Source organism: Rutidosis leptorrhynchoides, chromosome 6 (genome assembly GCF_046630445.1).
Source record: "Rutidosis leptorrhynchoides isolate AG116_Rl617_1_P2 chromosome 6, CSIRO_AGI_Rlap_v1, whole genome shotgun sequence".
NCBI classification, from domain to species: Eukaryota; Viridiplantae; Streptophyta; class Magnoliopsida; order Asterales; family Asteraceae; genus Rutidosis; species Rutidosis leptorrhynchoides.
The window spans coordinates 170,154,972-170,176,504 of NC_092338.1; the positions used below are offsets into that span (position 1 = coordinate 170,154,972).

A 21,533-nucleotide genomic window follows, 5' to 3' on the forward strand; every position below is an offset into this window, starting at 1 on the left:
TAAATTTCGTTAATATGATTAATACGTACTTTTATAAAATATCTCCTATAAATATATTTTTATATACATAATATTTATTTAGTAAAATAGTATTAATAATGGTAATTAAAAGTTGTATTTGATTATAATAATAATTAAAAAATAACAATAATGATAACAATAATAATTATGGTAATTTTACTGTTAATAATAGTTAGGATAGTAGTTTTAATAGTAATAATAATAATGATACTCTTAATATTGATAATAATACTTATAATAATCTGATAATACTAATATTAATGATAATATTAATAATACATAATAATAATACTTATACTTATAAATTGATGTTAATGTTAATATTTATGAAAATAATAATAATAGCATTAATAACACATCTTATAACAATAATAATAATAATAATAATAATAATAATAATAATAATAATAATAATAATAATAACAATATCAATAATAATAATAATAATGAACATAACACATAATAAAAATAATAGTAACAACAATAATATTAATGATTAATAACATTAATAATAATAATAATAATAAATAATAAATAAAAGAAAACTACCTTCAAGAATTAGGCTAAAAAAAATTAATGTTCCTGCCCGGATTCGAACCTGTGACCACCCGCTATCCCGACACACACATAAACCATATGCTCTACTTGCTCTTTTCTGTTTTAAATCCCCGTCCTAAATTATATAACCCATTATTCGAATCCTTCATCTTCTTCCCCATTTAAAAATCGAACAGACACTTTATTCATTACCACAATCGATTTCTAATTAAATTACATTTATTCAATGAGACAGAAACGACTGATTATAATACATTTGATTTGTTAACACCGAAAGAAAATTTAAAAATCATTAACAGACCCGTTTTTGACGGTTATGAACTCAATTTCTGTTTCGATAATCCAGGCTGTTTTAGATAATAGTTATAACATGAAAGAAGTTTTAAATGACCATTAGAAACTACCTGGATCCTCAATTGATCCTAAAACGTAAAAACAAATACAAAGTTTGCTAATGAACAATTGTTGACTTTTTGAAAATAAAAGTTTGACTCGCAAATTCAAACTCAATTCGACAAATTGGAAGATAAGACTTTACAGATAGTTTGTTAAGATGATTTTAAGCACTACTGCATTTCTAGATTTTTAAAAATAGCTCGAATTCAAATTTTGACTCAAATGACAAAGAACAGAGATATAAGTCGTGGAGTTTATATTTCTGTTTTGAATTCAACAATTTGATTTATTTGTAATTGACACCTGATAAATATGATGATGAACTGAAAGATTTTTAACCATATCATCGACTAATTTGACTATTATATATACATAGATGAATCGACAGAAAATAAGTTTCAAGGATAGAAAATAATAAAAATAAAATAAAATAGATATCGATGGCTAACCGATTTTGTTGTGTTTCCAAGCTAAAATTCGATAGGTAATCAGTCTAAAGACAACAAACAAAATTAATCACAGTATGAATGTGATGGGAAACAGAATTGAGATTGACTTGTATCACTTTTTATTATATAATTATTATAAATATAATTATATTAATAATAATAATACTTTTAATATTATTAATAAAAATAATATTAATGTAAATAATGAAAATAATGTATTTTTTTTTATAATAATGTTAATATTTTTATTAATGATAAAAAAATACCAATACTTATAATAATTTTAATAATCTCATTTATTTATAATACTATTATTATAAATTATAATTAATATTAATATATACACTTAATATTATAGTAATACAAATTTATAATATAATAATAATAATATTATTATTATTACTAATGATATTGATAATACTACTATAAAATATATAATAATAATATTATTAATAACAATAAAACTAATTATACTAGTACTAATATTTTTAATGATAACAATAATACTAATAAAACTATATCAATTTGTATACAATAACTTTCATATCAATATATTATCTACTGATAATAATAATATTTTTAACACTGATTTTTAGTATAGATAATAATAATAACAATATTAATATTATCATTGGTACCATTTATATTATTAGTTATAAATTTAATATTTTTATTAATGATAGTAATAATACTAATAACATATCAACTTATACTTATCGAATTTCATATATATATAAATACTTTATATAATAATTATAATGATATGAATATTATGATAAAATAATGATACTAATACTAACATATCAATTAAAATCTGAACTTGTAATTACATACAATATATTAACATTACATATTAATAATTATGTAACATTCATATAACATATTCGAATATTTATTTCAATAAACATAGTATTTTAGTTATGTGCAAAAATCATATATATATATATATATATATATATATATATATATATATATATATATATATATATATATATATATATATATATATATTGTTCACATATTTATTTACAAACAATTGTTCGTGAATCGTCGAACATGGTCAAAGGGTATTTGATTTCATGAATAAAGATTTCAAAACTTTCGAGACTCAACATTACAGATTTTGCTTATCGTATTGAAATCAATTAAGATTCAAGTTTAAATTTGGTCGGAAATTCCCGGGTCATCACACAACGGGTGTTTAATACTTCGTCTATTTTAACGCACTCGCCAAGTGTACTTTTAGGGGGTGATATATATATATTACATTGTTAAGTTAGTTATCGAGTGCTCACGGTTGAGCATATACTTTTCATACTATTTTGAATACAAAAATCTCGTGGTCTACATTATTCTATAGTTTACGATAAAACTATAGCTCACCAAAATTCGTGTTGACCTTTTTAGCATGTTTTATTCTCAGGTAACTAAGACGATTATGCATCCGCTGTACTCTGCATTGTTAGAGATGTCTCTTAATCATGGACTTTTTATTTTGCATTAACTACTTATGTTGTATTCGAACCATGGTTTTGTAATGACCTAAGTGTCACGTACTATTGTTAATGCTTTCTATCCGTAGAAGCACTTTACTTTTGTAAAACATTTGTCGTTGGAAAAACATTATCTTTTTATGAATGCAAAACCTTGTTTTAAAATAGCATATAGTGTTATACCGTGTAATGGACCTGTGGTTGATGATCCGTACCTTAGAGGTTTTGGACGGGGCATCACACTGGGCGTACAGAATTTGTTGTTGTTTAAATTGACTATAATTTTTTCTCTAAAAATAATTAGATAGCGTGGTGAAACAACCCAAACCCATTTACCAAGAAATGACAAGACTTTTTTGAAACAGTCCCGGTTACAGTAAAGTGGCGCGGCACGCCAATTGGTTGCACGGCGCGTGCCACAAAGGGTTTTGAATACCGAAGCTTGAATCAAAAGCAGATGCCAGAATCACTTCAACTGTGCGGCGTGCAATACCTGCGCGGCGCGCAGTAACATATAAATCAGAACTCCAATTTTTAAAACGTAGACTTGATCCATTTCAACGTGCCAAAGTCCCTAAACGCATTTACACGATTCTAAGACCCATTTTAACTTATAACACAATATCATAGCATACTGTTTTTGACATTACACAAAATTACATCATCCGGGACCCGTTACAAAACCGAATTAGTAATTTTGACCCAAGCACACCAATTCACGGGTTAAGACTCAATAACCCAACCCGATACCAAGAGCATGATCTCGGGGATTCATCCATCCCCAACCGAAGCCAAAATATCTAAGAGCTAAATTCACCAAGCCTAAGCAAGTTTCTAGCATTCTAGTCGAATATAAGCTAGCATCCAAAGGGTACCTATAGAAAAAGGTAAACAACGAGGGAGTAAGCAACATGTTTAGTAAGTGCAATAGTTATATGCATACATACATACATAACCTGCCTACTTGCACATACTTCACAAATTCGCATACAAGCTAGCATCACAATCGCATATATCACATTATAATATGCTACACTACAAACACACAAATATGGTTAACCGTACACAACAGTGCTAGTCATCGAATGAAGAACACTTCCAACACTACGGGTGGTAATTTCAAAACACACACAATCATGTACCATTTTACCAAATTACACTTGACCTAAAAGACTCAACCCATCACGACTACATGTGGTAATTCAAGCCCAATAATTCCCTAAATATATATACACACTTACACCATCTTCAAAATCCTAAATAGTAACACTTTGGTCACTTTTCACCTAAATTACCCAAACTGAACAGCCCCTTTTCCAAAGAAATTCTAACCCATTTAATATGTCAAGACAGTAAGTAAAAGCTTATTCTTTAAAAAGCATACTCAAAGAACTTTTCGAAAAGTGTTCACATGCCTCAAACGGAGACACGGTTTGCAAGATATGACCCTTACAAAAGCATGTTTCGTGCAGTTCTTACAGTGATGGGTTTGACCACTTTTGACCAAAATTCAACTCCAGATGAACAATAACATTTTCATTTGCTTAAAATCAGTTTATACACCTTTAAGGACTCATTTCAACAACAATATCATCATCATCAACACAAATTTCTAGTTGAGGCATTTCATCGAACGCCTCATGTGCATGACCCATTTTCTTTGCAAACTAGCACCCAAAATCACCCCAAATCTAGTTCAACAACAACAATATATTCAAAAACCAACACCACTTGTTCTAATTTCGTCATCCAACCCAAACCCACTTTCAAAGGGTTTACATACATCAATTACACCATAAAACCCCCAAATTTCACAAAAAATAGGGTTTATAGTTCAATACACACACTAACCCTAATCCAAAATGGAAATCAAACAATTCAGATTACGATTTACCTCTTGACCCAAAGAGAAGCCTCAGAGCTGGACACACCAAGGTGAACTCCAATTTGGGCATGCATCACTATCTTCTTTACCAATTTTGAGCTTTTCTCACTAAATATTTCTCACTCTAACTTGGGGTGTATGAGATGAAGAGGTACAGAACAAATGAAGTTCCAGATCTAATTCTAGCCCTTAAACCCGTTCACATGCAAAATTGAATCAAGGTCCCTCTTTAAAATAAATTACAAAACAGCCCTTTCTGACCGCCCATCCGCACGGCGCGCAAGGAGATGGTGTGGCACGCCATTCTATTGAAAATGAACCATGGACTTACAACTCTCCAACACTTAGATTGGATCACGTCCCCGGGATCCGTACTACGACCAATAGGTAACTACGTGTAAGACCCAAATATTGATTGTACATAGAGTATTTATGGTGTACTTAAGTGGGTGAGGCGTGGAATGAATTATTAAACTGGAAGGCTGTTTTGACCTCTGTGCGCACTGCGCAAGGTCAAGGGTGCGCGCCGCGCACCCCATCTGGGAGAGTTTTCCTTTTTCGTTTTAATTAGAGTTTAATGAGGGGCTTTTTGGTCTTTTCACTTGAGGACGGATCTGAGAGCTTATCAGCTGGTTTAGATACAATTTTGGATCACTTTCACATCCATTCCACACTCTCATCCATTCTTAGAGAGAGAAAGAGTTCTAGAGAGAGAATTGGGGTTTTGGAGAAGAAGAAGCTCAAATTGATCAAAAGCTCGAGTGTTAAAGTTGTTCACCTCATTCCTAGCTACGTTTTGGTTGTTGTGGTAAGTTCTAACTCCGAATTTCAATATTTGATTTGATATTCAAAGTTAGGGTTTGAACTTGATTTGTAGAGAAACCCATTTAAACTCTTGAAGTGAGTTCTTTGATGCTAGTAATCGGGTTTATTGTTGTTGTTGGTGGGTTTTGGGTTGGAAACCGACTTGGCCATGATTTAGGACTTGGAATTGGGTTTAATCACTAGGTTTGGTGATTATGGAAGTGTTGGAACCCATTTTAGTGTATTTGAAAGACTAATTTTGAAATGAGTCAAAATTAGGGTTTATGGGTGATTTTGTGAATGATAAGTGTTTAAAACTTGTATTTGGGTTTAATTGACATATTAGGACCATTTTCACTTTTGTTAGTGATTATTGGTTAGTTTGGGCACGTTTTGTGCTTGGAAGTGCAATTGGTCGAAAATTGCACTAAGTGTCGTTTTGAGTTGGTTTGTAAATCCACTCTAAGTGTGTTACTTGTATTGTGATATTGGAATAGGTACATTCCATCGGCGAGTTGCGGATTATTCGGTAGCATTCATCAAGATGACAAGGTGAGTGTTAATATCCTATGTGCATATGTATGTGCAGGATGGGTGCTGGTCGGGTGAAGTGGTTCTCGGTTATAGAGCTCACTTCAAATATAGGTGGATTTGATGGACTTGTGTATAGGTCCAATTGGCACGGTTGTGCATTTTGGTTGACCACCTTTGGCGAGGTGTACACTTTGTGTGTACGTTATCACATGTGCTTGTGATGTGGATTATATAACCCCAATGGCGAAGGGTTGATATTGAGTTGTAAATTGGATAACCCCAATGTGGTGGATTTTATAATCCCGTGATTGTGGGTTTGAATATTGGAAAAGTGGATCACGTGTGGATGCGAATTCACGATGACTCGTGTAGCTCGGTCATCTTATTGAGGTAGTGATCTCGTGTGGTTGCGGATTCACTAAGGCTCGTGTAGTTCGGCCAACCTCGATGTTGTTGTGGTATTGAAGATAGTAGTCTCGTGTGGATGCGGATTTACTAAGGCTCGTGTAGTTCGGCCAATCTTCTTTTGGTATTGGGTTAAGGGGTTAACCTTGGGCGTTTTACGCTTTAATGTTATATATCGTCGTATTGTTGTGATGTAGCTAGCCCTCCGGGTGTAGCTTGTTGGTGTTGTTCATAGCGTCGTTGGTAAACTTACTTGTTGATTAATAGCTTGTTGTATAGTGATCGAACGGCATGTTTAGGTTGCTAGTCTTATACATGGACGCTCCGGTATGTGCTATTTGATTATTGTTGTGTGGCGTGTCCATTTTATGCATATATATGTATGTAGTATTGATGTTATGCGAGGTGTATACGAAATAGTTATATTTTTATTGCAAAATACTATTAAATACGATACAATTTTACACAAGTTATTTGTTTATTTATAGAGTGGATATACCTAAACCTTGCTACAACACTTATAGGCAGTGTACATAATTGTAGAGTAGTGTAGTTTTTAGTAAGTCTGGTTCGTCCACAGGGAACTAACCAAGTTTAACGCTATATTTTATTTTAAACTATATTTGTGTGTATATATATATATATATATATATATATATATATATATATATATATATATATATAAGTAGTATTATTATTATAAAAAGGGGGTTTTACCGTTTAATGACCGGTTTGTCGATTTTATGTCTTAAGTCACAATTAAAACCTAATGTAAAATATTAAATATAAATACTACTTAATTTAAAGCGTAAAGTAAATGACGATAAATAAAAATGCGATAATTAAAAGTACGATAATTAAAAGTGCAATAAATAAAATGACAGTAAATAAAAGTGCGATGAGATATAAAATAAAGGGATTATGCTTATTTAAACTTCCGTAATCATGATGTTCGACGTGTTGATTTTAATTTATTACCATGGGTTAATTGTCCTTTGTCTTGGATTATTCGATATGTCCATACGGTTTTGTCCATAATAGTCCATCGGTCATAATTATAAAGTGCGAGGATCTTCGTCAAATTAACCTTATATCCGAAGTCAAATATTCCAACTAATTGGGGATTCGAACTGTAACAAGGTCTTAATACTTTGTTTAATGAATACACCAGTTTATCGACTGCGTGTAATCCAAAGTTTTACTACTTTGTTAACAATTACACTAATTACCCTTGAATGTAATCCACCCCTGTTTTAATGAGTCTATTAACTATTAATCCATCCCCATGTCCGTTAAAATGAACAATTATTCGTATTTATAAATATCCCGCCCAACGTACCCGATTAAGCGTATGTGGTTATATATAGATACGTCAAATTGTAACCTTTATATTAAATTAACGAGGTATCGTTTAGTTAATATAAAGCCCATTAATAGCCCATAGTCTAATTTCCACAAGTGTCGTTCTTTTGTCCAAACCCCAATTATGGTACTGATGTTATGCGAGGTGTATATGAAATAGCTTTATTTTTACTAGGAAATACTATTAAATACGATACAATTTTACACAAGATATTTATTTATTTATAGAATGGATATACCTAAACCTTGCTATAACACTTATAGGCAGTGTACCTAATCGTACAGTAGTGTAGTTTTTAGTAAGTCCGGTTCGTTCTATAGGAAAATTTTTTAAACAAAGCTTAACGCTATATTAGTTTTAATTTATAAAAATACAAATATATATATAAGTAATATTATTATTATAAAGGGGGGTTTTTTACCGTTTAATGACCGGTTTGTCGATTTTTAAAACTTTAGTCGCAGTTAAAACCTAATGTAAAATATTAAATAAATAAAAGACTTAATTTAAAGCGTAAAGTAAATAACGATAATGAAATTGCGAATAATAAAAGTGCGATAAAATAAAATTACGATAATTAAAAAGTGCGATAATTAAAAGTACAATTAAATACAATGACAATAAATAAAAATGTGATAATTAGAAATGCAATTAAATATGAAAATAAAGGAATTATGCTTATTTAAACTTTCGTAATCATGATGTTTGACGTGTTGATTTTTAATTTTATGCCCATGGGTTAATTGTCCTTTGTCCTGGATTATTTAATATGTCCGTCTGGTTTTTGTCCATAACAATCCATCAGTCATAAATATAAAGTGCGAGTGTCCTCGTCAAATTATCCTTATACCTAAAGTCAAATATTTCAAATAATTGGGGACTTAAACTGTAACAAGGTCTTAATACTTTGTTTAATAATTACACCAGGATATCGACTGCGTGTAACCCAAGGTTTTAATACTTTGTTATCAATTATGTCAAGTGTCCTTGTACATAATTTCACCCCTGTTTTAATAATTCCATAGACTATTAATCCATTCCCGTGTCCGGTTAAATGAACGATTATTCGTACATATAAATATCCCGCCCATCGTGTCCGATCGAGTGTATATGGTTATTTATAGGGACGTCCAATTGTAAATATTTATATTAAAATTAACAAACTATCATTTAGTTAAACAAATATAAAGGCCATTAATAGCCCATAGTCTAATTTCCACAAGTGTCGTTCTTTTGTCCAAACCCCAATTATGGTACAAAGCCCAATTACCCAATTTTAATATTTTTAGCCTAACATCATGATTACTTCAGTATTAAATAAGCATAATAATAACTTAGCTACGGGACATTAATGAAAATAACATAAACATAACTTACAGTGGGTATTAATAGCGTAGCGGTACACGGACAGAGTTTCGACTTACAAAACCTTAAAACATTCGACTAATCGAACCTTATTATTATCACTAACTTAAAATTAAAATTACAAATTGTGATTACGATTTGGAGTGACACTTGATACATAAATTGGGTAAAGAAAATATAAATATAAATATAAATATATATCCGTGTCTAAAATCGTTGAACTGCATCCCTTTTTATAGGAAATGGGACCTCCGCGAGTGCGGTCCCTTTTGTTCTTCAGACCTCTGCACGTGCGGTCCCCTCAATTTCAGCTCACCAAACAAAGGATCCAAGGCTGCCAACGGTTTTTATTATAAATATAATATAAATATATAATTTATATAATTAATTATATATTATATTATATTTATATACATAGTTAATATATTATTTTCGATCCGTTGCGTCGTACGTTGAAAGTTGGTTCATGTCTCGGTTCCGAATTTTCGAACGTCCTTTCGTATGATTTAATATCTTGTACTTTGCGTTTTGCGGCTTGTACTCTTGTCATTTTTAGGCGTTCCTCATCAATAATTTGAACCTCTTTGCTTGTACTTTGTACTTTTTATCTTTTTGGTCGTTTGCGTCTTCAATTTGTCGAATCTGCCTTTTGTCTTCACCTTTTAATATTTAAACGAATATTCCTTGTAAATAGGACAACTGCAACTAAAAGCTTGTCTTTCTTGAGGGATAATGCTATGAAATATATGTTCGTTTTTAGCATTATCAAATATTCCCACACTTGAGCGTTGCTTGTCCTCAAGCAATATAGTCTTGAAATATACTAGAATCACTTCTTTATTCTTCACACTTTGTACATCAGTGATTTCTATACGGCGGTATGAACAATGGTAGTAACGTTATGGTTTACAGTCCCACATGACTATAAAAATTTAGATCCATTAAGGAAATTGGATCTTTAGGAAAACATTTGATCTTTTGAAAATTAAATCTAGCTTTTACCCTAGATAAGTTTTCCGGAATAACCCTTCACCGGTGTTTGCAAATTTTTTTTGTGGGTTTGGTGGGTTTCATATTTGAAATTTTTAGCTCAAAACTTGGGTTTTTTGTCACTCACTTGCTATCCTTGTATTGGGAAAGCAACACATCCAGTATACTTGTTCCGTGTATTACCTTTCGATAAACTACCGTTTGGTTGTAAAGGAAAGCGTTGAACAAGCAACTGTTAAGGCAATGTCCCCTGACATGCTTTTAATTATGGTCTATAACGTATCGGATGCAATTACTATCCTTTGTAGGAGCAATAGTAAAGCTCACCCTTATAATTTTTCGGTCTGGCACAAGGTCCTGTCTTTGACCATGCTATGCAACCATCGTTCTTACGGTTGACACCCGATTTGGTTCAGGTGACCTAATGAATTCCAGGTGAATTCTCAGGATTTTACGTTCAATGGTAATGAACTCATTGAAAATGGGTTTTCAGAAAACAAATCGGTTTGTAATTTTGATTAAAATATTTTCTCGTTCAGCTCGAGTTTAGATATCATTGAATTCCATGAGTTTGAATTCTCAATCTTTAAGGTCAATCTCTAGGATGGAGTAATATCAGTCTTAAAAGCTGATTTTTAATTTTAAGGAGATTATCCTTTCGGGGGATCTGATTCATTAGTCTTATCCAGCTAATTTGCACGGCATCCTGATAGTTATGCGAGGTGTATATGAAATAGCTTATATTTTACTAGGAAATACTATTAAATAAAATACAATTTTACACAAGATATTTATTTATTTAGAGAATGGATATACTTAAACCTTGCTACAACACTTATCGGCAGTGTACCTAATCGTACAGTAGTGTAGTTTTTAGTAAGTCCGGTTCGTTCCACAGGGAAAAATCTTTTAATCAAAGCTTAACGCTATATTAGTTTAATTTATAAAAATACAAATATATATAAAAGTAATATTATTATTTTAAAGGGGGGTTTTTACCATGTAATGACCGGTTTGTCGATTTTAAAACTTTAGTCGCAGTTAAAACCTAAATGTAAAATATTAAAAATAAATACAAGACTTAATTTAAAGCGTAAAGTAAATAACGATAATGAAATTGCGATAAATAAAAGTGCGATAATTAAAAAGTACGATAATTAAAAGTGCAATTAAATACAATAACAATGAAATAAAGTACGATAATTAGAAGTGCAATTAAATATAAAATAAAGGAAATTAAATATGAAATAAAAGAATTATGCTTATTTAAACTTCCGTAATCATGATGTTTGACGTGTTGATTTTAGTTTTATGCCCATGGGTTAATTGTCCTTTGTCCTGGATTATTTAATATGTCTGTCTGGTTTTTGTCCATAACAGTCCATCAGTCATAAATATAAAGTGCGAGTATCCTCGTCAAATTATCCTTATACCCGAAGTTAAATATTCCAACTAATTGGGGACTTAAACTGTAACAAGATTTTAATACTTTGTTTAATAATTACACCAGGATGTCGACTGAGTGTAACCCAAGGTTTTAATACTTTGTTATCAATTATGCCAAGTGTCCTTGTACATAATTTCACCCCTGTTTTAATAATTCCATAGACTATTAATTCATTCCCGTGTCCGGTTAAATTAAAGATTATTCGTACATATAAATACCCCACCCATCGTGTCCGATCGAGTGTATATGGTTATTTATAGGGACGCCCAATTGTAAATTTTTATATTAAAATTAACAAACTATCATTTAGTTAAACAAATATAAAGCCCATTAATAGCCCATAGTCTAATTTCCACAAGTGTCGTTCTTTTGTTCAAACCCCAATTATGGTACAAAGCCCAATTACCCAATTTTAGTAATTAGTCCAACATCATGATTACTTCGTTTTAAATAAGCATAATAATAACTTAGCTACGAGACATTAAATTAAAAAGGTTGAACATAACTTACAATGATTAAAAATAGTGTAGCGTTACACGGACAGAATTGCGACTTACACCCTTACAACATTCGCTAACATACCCTTATTATTAGAAATTAAAATTAAAATTAAAATTAAAATATAAATATATATATATATATATATATATATATATATATATATATATATATATATATATATATATATATATATATATATATATATAATTTACGTATGATGAAAAAGGAAAAAGATGTGTTTTGTGTTACACCAAAGCTCGATTTTTATAGGCCTGTGATCTGGAAAAGATGCTCATGCGATCGCATGAACTTTACCCTTCAAGGCCATGCGATCGCATGGCCAGCTGGGGAGAGCCAAATTTGGTTGTTTTCTTCTGCCGACGTTTATTTAAATATAATATAATATATATATTAATTTTAAAAATTAATTATATATTATATTATATTCATATGCATAGTTGACTTGTAATTTTTAGTCCGTTGCATCGAGCGTTGAGAGTTGACTCTGGTCCCGGTTCCGGATTTTCGAACGTCCTTGCGAATAATTTAATATCTTGTACTTTGCGTTTTGAATCTTGTACTCTTGTAATTTTGAGACGTTTCTTATCAATAATTGGAACCTCATTGATTGTATTTTGTACTTTTGAGCTTTTTGATCGTTTGCGTCTTCAATTCGTCGAATCTTCCTTTTGTCTTCACCTTTTATTATTTAAACGAATATCACTTGTAAATAGAACAATTGCAACTAAAAGCTTGTCTTTCTTGAGGAATAATGCTATGAAATATATGTTCGTTTTTAGCATTATCAAATATTCCCACACTTGAGCGTTGCTTGTCCTCAAGCAATATAGTCTTGAAATACAAGAATCACTCCTTTATTCTTCACACTTTGTACATCAGTGATTTCTTTACGGCGGTATAAACAATGGTAGTAACGATATGGTTTACAGTCCCACATGACTATAAAAATTTAGATCCATTAAGGAAATTGGATCTTTATGAAAACATTTGATCTTTTGAAAATTAAATCTAGCTTTTACCCTAGATAAGTTTTCCGGAATAACCCTTCACCGGTGTTTGCAAATTCTTTTTTTTTTGTGTGGGTTTGGTGGGTTTTAGATTTGAAAATTTTGGCTCAAAACTTATGGTTTTGTGTCACCCACTTGCTAACCTTGTATTAGGAAAGCAACACGTCCAGTATACTTGCTCCGTATTTTACCATTCGGTAAACTACCGTCCGGTTGTAAAGGAAAGCGTTGAACAAGCAAATGTTAAGGCAATGTCCCCTGACATGCTTTTAATTATGGTCTATAACGTGTCGGACACAATTACTATTCTTGGTAGGAGCAATAGTAAAGCTCACCCTTTTAATTTGTCGGTCTGGCACAAGGTCCTGTCTTTGACCATGCTATGCAACCACCGTTCTTACGGTTGACACCCGATTTGGTTCAGGTGACCTAATGAATTCCAGGTGAATTCCTAGGATTTTACGTTCAAAGGTAATGAACGCATTGAAAATAGGGTTTTCAGAAAACAAATCGGTTTTAATTTGATCAAAATATTTTCTCGTTCAAGCTCGAGTTTAGATATTATTGAATTCCATGAGTTTGTAATTCTCAATCTTTAAAGTCAATCTCTAGGATTGAGTAATATCAGTCTTAAAAGCTGATTTTTGATCTTTAAGGAGATTATCCTTTCTGGGGATCTGATTCATTAGTCTTATCAAGCTAATTTGCACGGTGCCCCCCCATTGTACGAGATAAATCCTTCTCATGGTTAGGATAAATCTGACCACTTGGTGACCCTGTTTGATGCTGAGGTCCGTGGATTTCCTGCTGATTTTAGAGATGACTTTTCTAGGTTTTTCGTCAACCTATAGCTGGTCTGGACGACAACTTCATGACCTAAATCAAGAAGCGCGTGTCTTTTTTGGAAGACTTTACTTCCTTTTAATGATGGAATTGATTCATCGTGTAGATCCAACTTTTCTTTTCTTTCATCGGGTAAAACAGTTTAGTTTAGTCTAAAGCAAAAGTATCTTCAATTATTTGTTACAGAAATATGTGACATATGTTTAAGATAACTTGGTAATTTTTCTCACACTTGGCTTTTATTTTCCTTTTTATTGTCCTCTATTCCATTTTAAATGAATTTTAACATTTTAGTTTGTTTCTCAATTATGTCCTTTTCGAGGTAACAATAATTTCGGTGTTAACACCTAGTTTTATCGTTCATAAATATGTATAAACATGATTTTGAGTTCATTTAATTGAAAATTTTGAAAAATTTTACTAGAATTGGGTAGTCAGTATATAAGACTAGGGCTATTCTTTATTATCAGAGAGCACTAGATTCTAATACTACTTTACTAGTATTTCTAATGGTAACCAAGTGTATAAAGTAAAAATTTTAAAATCCGAAAGAATTTAACCCCTTCCCACACTTAAGATCTTGCAATGCCCTCATTTGCAAGAAATCAGTAACAATTTAAATTATTGAGGGTGATTAGCGTAAAAATGATTAAATTTTACCAAAGTTTCCAAACATATTGGCGTTTGTTTGCTGAATGATAAATGGTGCATATCATTTGTTCATTCCGTCTGTTGTTACATCACATTTATTTATCATCTTGTCGTCAAAATTAGTAGCTTTTGCTGAACTTAATGCCAGTCTTTGAAAATGCGCTGTTTTACCCTGTTTTGTACAATTTACAATATACATACATACAAATATAAACATGCATGGCAATTTGAAATGGGACTTAATATCACACTTTCAAATCCTAAATGTGAAATATTAGTACACAATAATAATAAAAATGATAAAGATTACATAAGTATATTCAATAACATAAGTTTAAACATGAATAAGTAAAAAGATAAAAACATAAAAATCATATAAATAACCAAATTGAACTAAATCAGTCTGGATATGGGTTTCAGTTCATCTCGTCAGGTGGGTTCCATTGTTGGTTATAGGTGTTCTGATAGGCTTGGTTATAGTCATATCGATTAAAGGGTGGTCGGATATCGGGGCTGTGTGGTAAAAAATGAGCAGGTCGAGTAGGTACATAGTTATTTGGTACCTGATATGATAGCTGGCTCATGATTTGGTTCTGATGAACTAACCAGCTATCGTGTTGGCGTCGCCTATAATCCTCGTATACTCGCTCGGAGTTCCACTGCTCATACATACTATGTCTGGCCGCGTTCGTCATTGCTTCCTCATCTATACGAACGTGGACGTCAAGAATAGCATCTCAAAAGACATCCCTAATGTCTTCCGCCTCCTCCATTTCCTCGTCTGAGCCTCTCTCTACCTGAGGATGAGATCCCTCATAGGGTACTGCCTGGTTACGTCTACTTTTCAATACCTTAGCACCCACATAAACTTTCAATCCTAAGGGCTCAACCTGTTCTCTACAAAGCTGTAATGGACCTCCTTGGTTCCTATCAACACCTAAATACTCTCCAATGAGAGTAACAAAAATACCTCCTCCTATTATACTCCCGTCCTGCATTCCCTCTACCATTTTAGATAAATAAAAAGCAACACAGTAAGGGATATTGACAAAGCTTCTAGGATCCCGAATACACTTTAGGTAGAATAAATCATGTAAGGTAATTTTTTCTTTATTGTGACCTCTCTGTGTAATCGAGTTAGCCAAAAATCTATGAATAATACGAAGCTCGGCTCTATCAATATGTGTATAGGAGTGTCCTCCTGCTCGTGTAAAAACATCAAAATGTGACATACGCCTCCAAATGGCGTCAGCGTCAAAGTTGCTATCTACCCTTTCACCATAATGAATCAAATTTGTACAATCGGGTAGTAGCAACTCACCAGGAGTATATATCTGTAAAGCCCTAGCCATGTCCAGCATGGACATTCTGTACATCCTACCGCCAAGGATAAACCTAAGAAATCTTCTATCATCTATTCTAACTATATTTGTATCAAGTGATACAGTACTCATCAACTCAACACACCATTCCTTATATACAGGTCTACGAATGGTGAAAAGACGTTCCCAATCTGTAAAAGAAGAACTGCCATACCTTTGAACTAAAAGCTGTCTAACACGGTCAGCTAGATGGACCGTTTCCAATGGGGCCCAATCGATTACCCTTGGCACCTCTACATTTTTTGTTACCAATTTGAATTTGTTCCTTTGATATGTCTCGTAATCTCTCCATCTCCTATCAAATATCAGATTAGGATGCAGAGTGTGCTCAGGAATCGTTGGGAATTCTACTGGCAGCCTCATTGGGAATACTATGAATTCATCAACAAACTGTACCGGATCATAATAAGGTATGTGCTGATCAGGCTGTTGTTGTGGTTCTTGTTCGTGTTGCATTTCTGGTTCTGGTTATGGTGCTGGTCGTCTAGATGATGATGCTCCTGAACCTCCAGTATCGGCTTTCTGCAAAACACATTAAACACAAAATTTGTGCATCCAAATATGCATTAGTGTTAGCAAAATAACAACTTAAAACAATTACTATAACATGTTAAATTAAAATTAAACTTATACACATTTTCACAATTCTACACTTTTCAAATAAGCACATATGAAAATGTATACAAAGTTCATAAGCATTTAACTTAAATAACATGTCAAAATAGTTATTACTAATAATTAAACAAGTCTCAAATGGCAAATATATCAAATTAATCAGGTTCATGAATTTTGGATTTAAAAAGTCCACTTTAATCTCCAAAAATCATGTTTAGGATCAATGTTTGGATCATTTAACTACCTAAACATGTTACACTACTCAATTTAGCAATAATTCATGACGAAAATCGGCCATAACCTGTTTATATCAAAAAGCCCCAAATTGCTCAAGAACACAAACCCTAGATTTCTAAAAATTTTGAAGTTTTTTGGCTTCAAATCATGTTAAATAGCATCAATCTAGGTTATACATGCATAAAATACTAACAATTTAACACTAATTACACTAGAAATTAACAAAATTGCATTAGATAAAATATTGGTAATTATCACAAAAACTAGGAATTTATAGAGTTTAGGGGTGTAATTTTTACCATTTTGCTGAAGAATGAGAATCTAGGCATGATTAGAGCAAGAAAAATGACGAATTAGAGTGGAAAAATGATGAAATTTGGTGAAGATTTGAGAGAGTTTCGTGTTTGTGTGTGTATGTTGTGGTGAGGAAGACAGACTCGCTGTCTGTATGTATCAGGCCAGATTTTTGCCTCCATGCGATCGCATGAAGGTATAAGGTGATTCCCATGCGATCGCATGGGTACCCGGCTACAGTGTTTTGACCTTTTTTTTTATTTTTTATAAAACCTTATACTTTATAAAACTTATAATTAATTAAATTTTAAAAATTTATTTTCCTTTAGGAGCGAGGGTGTTTCGGATCGATGTCCTAGTCCGTCCCTCGACAAAATTTTAAAATTTGTCAATTCAAAGCGCGGTTTTAAAACTAAAGATTTTTGGGTTTTTTAATGTTTTTGGCATACTTTAATTCAATAAGATTAAAAATAATGATAATAAAAGTTCTCGTCCCTCCCTCGGGTAAAGCAATTTCGGTTCAACGACCTAGTCTTCAACTCACGACGAATTTTAAAAATCATATTTTTAACTTAACGAAATAAAGTAAATTTTTGTTTTTAAATTCACACCAAACTTAAATTTAAAAATGCATAAAAATAAAATTCACACCAAACTTAAATTATATTTTTGTTTTTATACAAACAAACTTATATTAAAAATATTAATTTTCCAAATATTTACAATTTTAAATAAGTTTACAATATTAAATTAATATTAAATTATAAAAACATGGTAAAAATAAAATTAAAAATCTTTTTGGCTTTTATCCTACTTTAATTAATCAAATATTATCAAAAATATATGCCCCTCTTTTCGGTAAAGTAATTTCGGTTCCATGACCTAATTTAACTCATGACGAATTTTTGAAATATTTTGTTTTGATTGATTAAAGATATTTATACCTTAAGAATAAACGTTAAATTTCACAGTGATGTAATAAATTTTTGTATGATATCAATAATTTCGGTTGCCAAACCTAATTTCATTCAATACCAATTTAATACTTTATAGCGAACAAATTAGCGTTTATTATCAAAAGGTTAAAAATTAAAATAAAAATAAAAACTGTACAGACTTACCTGTGAGATAGTATTCTTAGTGATATGATCTATCCCATTCATAAGATAGTCGGTTTAATTGATTTTCCATGGCTACATAGGCGTAACCTCGAGCATTCAGTGTTTTTTCTTCTATACATATGAACGGTCCATCTCTGCATAAAGTAACAAAATCGGTGTTTGAATAGGTTTGATTATTTGAACATTTACCTCCATGTGACCATTTTCCGCATTTGTGACATCTTTCTAGGTGTCGTGCTCTTCTTTTCGCTGCGGATTTTGATTTTCCTTTACCAAATTGTAACTTATTATCTTCGCATCTGGATTCTTTTCTTACTCCGTCCAATCTTTCTCTGATTACTGATACTATTTCACTCGGAAGTGTGTCATTATTACGTTTAGTGATCAAAGCGTGTAGCATTAGACCATGGTTTAGTTCACAGGAAGTCTTCATTTCGTAAAAACCTAAAAAAAATAAAAATTCAGAATGGGGGGAAAAGACTAGTTCTTTAGGGTCTGCTAGGGAAAGACCATTCGGGTTCCATTTTCGAGAACTACATGAAAACAGACAATCTAACTCTAACAGAAATACATAATATCCTTTAAAGACTTGATTCTCCCCACACTTAGTTAGCTGTGGTATCGAAATTGTGATTAACTTCATTGTCAACTTCCATTGGACTATCTATGTAATGTTTAACTCTGTGACCATTAACTTTAAATTCAATTCCATTTGAATTTATTAATTCTATCGTTCCGTATGGAAAAACTCTTTTGACTATGAATGGTCCAGACCATCTTGATTTTAATTTTCCAGGAAATAGCTTGAATCATGAATTGAAAAGAAGAACTCTGTCTCCTTCTTTGAATTCTTTTGAACTTCTGATTCTTTTATCATGCCATTTCTTCGTTCTTTCCTTATAGATTAACGAATTTTCGTATGCTTCATGTCTTAATTCTTCTAATTCGTTTAGTTGAACTAACCGTAGACGTCCAACTTCTTGTAAATCAAGATTACATGTCTTCAAAGCCCAAAATGCTTTGTGTTCAATTTCTACTGGAAGATGACATGCTTTTCCATAAACGAGTCTAAAAGGTGTGGTTCCAATTGGAGTTTTGTAGGCTGTTCTAAAAGCCCAGAGTGCATCCTCCAATTTAATGGACCATTCCTTCGGATTTGATCCTACGGTTTTCTCTAGAATACGTTTTAAAGCTTGGTTGGTATTTTCAACTTGTCCACTTGTTTGTGGATGATATGCGGTGGAGATTTTATGAGTTACTCCATATCTTTTGAGAACTTTCTCAAGTTGATTGTTACAGAAATGAGTACCCCGATCACTTATTAAAGCTTTCGGTGTTCCAAACCTTGCAAAAAGACATTTTAAAAAATTGACTACAACTCGTGCATCGTTAGTTGGGAGAGCTTGTGCTTCCGCCCATTTAGATACATAATCAATGGCTACGAGAATATATAGATTATTATGAGATTTTGGAAATGGACCCATAAAGTCAATACCCCAAATGTCAAATACTTCACATACTTGAATGACATTTTGTGGCATTTCATCACGTTGACTTATTTTTCCGGCCCTTTGACAAGCATCACAGGATTTGCAAAGAAGGTGTGCGTCTTTGTAAATTATAGGCCAATAGAATCCAGCATCATAAACTTTTCTTGCTGTTAGTTGAGGCCCATAATGCCCTCCTGTTGGTCCTGTGTGATAATGGTTTAAAATTTTACTAGCTTCATCTCAGAATACACATCGGCGTATTATTCCATCTGGACAACTTTTAAACAGATGTGAATCTTCCCAGAAATAGTGTTTTATATCACTAACGAATTTCTTTCGTTTTTGGTACGATAATCCTTTTTCAAGGAATCCACATACTAAGTAGTTTGCATAGTCTGCAAACCATGGAATTTCATTATAATCTATTTTCAATAGATATTCATCAAGAAAGTTGTCTTGTATGGCCGATTCATTTAGAACTTCTAATTCGGGATTTTCAAGACGAGAAAGATGATCAGCGGCGAGATTTTCTGCTCCTCTTTTATCTCGGATTTCAATATCGAACTCTTGTAAGAGTAAGATCCAATGGATTAATCTTGGTTTGGCATCTTGTTTCTAAAATAGGTATCTAAGAGCAGAATGGTCGGTATAGACCACGGTTTTTGCTAGAACGAGATATGAACGAAATTTGTCAAAAGCAAAGACAATAGCAAGGACTTCTTTTTCAGTAGTTGTGTAATTCGTTTGTGCTCCTTGTAATGTCTTACTAGCATAATATATAGGTTGAAATCGTTTTTCAATCCTTTGTCCTAAAACGGCTCCCATTGCAAAATCACTTGCATCGCACATAAGTTCAAACGGTAGATTCCAATTTGGTGTTATCATGATCGGCGCATTAGTGAGTTTCTCTTTAAGAATATTAAAAGATTTGATACATTCATCTGAAAAGATGAACGGAGCATCCTTTTCTAGGAGTTTATTCATAGGAGTGGCAATTTTAGAAAAATCTTTTATGAAACGTCGGTAAAAACCGGCATGCCCTAAAAAACTCCTAACTCCTCTAACATTGGTGGGATGTGGAAGTTTAGCAATTACATCTACTTTAGCTCTATCCACTTCAATTCCTTCTTTTGAAATTTTATGTCCAAGAACAATGCCTTCTTTAACCATGAAATGGCATTTCTCCCAATTAAGTACTAGATTTGATTGTTCGCATATAATAAGCATTCGTTCCAGATTAACTAGACATGATTCAAATGTATCACCGAAGACTGAAAAGTCATCCATGAAAACTTCCATGCATTCTTCTATCATGTCGTGAAAAATCGCCATCATGCACCTTTGAAAGGTTGCAGGGGCGTTGCAAAGTCCAAATGGCATGCGTTTGTAAGCAAAAGTACCATAAGGGCACGTGAACGTGGTTTTCTCTTAATCTTCGGGTGCTATTGGAATTTGAAAATATCCAGAAAATCCATCAAGAAAACAATAGTAACTGTTTCCGGCTAATCTTTCCAACATTTGATCAATAAAAGGTAAGGGAAAGTGATCTTTTCTGGTAGCGTCATTTAATTTTCTATAATCAATACACACACGCCATCCTGTCCTAGTAGGAATAAGCTCATTTTTCTCATTTGTGATGACAGTCATGCCACCCTTCTTAG

General features: G+C 32.2%; 1 pseudogene; it reads right to left on the reverse strand.

Moving 5' to 3' along the window:
- Positions 1-3,647: 3,647 nt before the first annotated feature.
- The window catches only part of LOC139854248 (uncharacterized), a 126,892-nt pseudogene continuing 109,006 nt past the window's right edge, over positions 3,648-21,533 (reverse strand).